The sequence below is a fragment of the Octopus bimaculoides genome, chromosome 1 (assembly GCF_001194135.2).
Source record: "Octopus bimaculoides isolate UCB-OBI-ISO-001 chromosome 1, ASM119413v2, whole genome shotgun sequence".
NCBI classification, from domain to species: Eukaryota; Metazoa; Mollusca; class Cephalopoda; order Octopoda; family Octopodidae; genus Octopus; species Octopus bimaculoides.
The window spans coordinates 178,702,167-178,702,960 of NC_068981.1; positions in this window are offsets into that span (position 1 = coordinate 178,702,167).

The window sequence follows — 794 nt, forward strand, 5'->3', positions numbered from 1 at the left end:
CTATATATATATATATATATATATATATATATATAAATGTCTATATATATATATATATATATATGCTAACACATATATTATACATATATATGTACGCGTATTTTTTATAGCCTCTCCATCCATCCATTCATCCGTCCGTCCGTCTGTCCGTCCGTCCGTCCGTCTGCCTGTCTGTCTGTCTGTCTATCTATCTATCTATCTATCTATCTATCTATCTATCTATCTATCTATAACCAATAAAATAAGTTACTGTTACTCGCAAGTCAGAATTCACCATGCCTTCTCTAAGTGTTTTAGACGCCTGCATAGTTTTAGCAACATGAAACCCCTCTCGGCCCTACTATCATAAAACAAAACCTCTCCCCTTTCGGGCTTACCACACTGGACCCAACCGAAAGTGAAACATATAAATGTTGTAAAGAAAGAGGGCTACAACAGACCCCAGCTGGTTTATCCTTTCAGTTGTATAGAGTGAGCCAACGTGAAAAGAAATGTTTTGCTGGGAGAAGACAAAGTTCATTCCCGTCCAACACTCGAACCTAAGACCATATGAGCGTGGGCATACCACTAAGCAAATGGTCCACTTATTTTCACGTATATAGATGTGCACACACATATACACATACATACATACATACATACATACATTCATACCTATATACATACATACCTATATACATACATACATACATGCATGCATACATATGTACATACATACCTACTTACATACATACATATATACAAACACACACACACGTATATATATATATATATATATATATATATATATATAT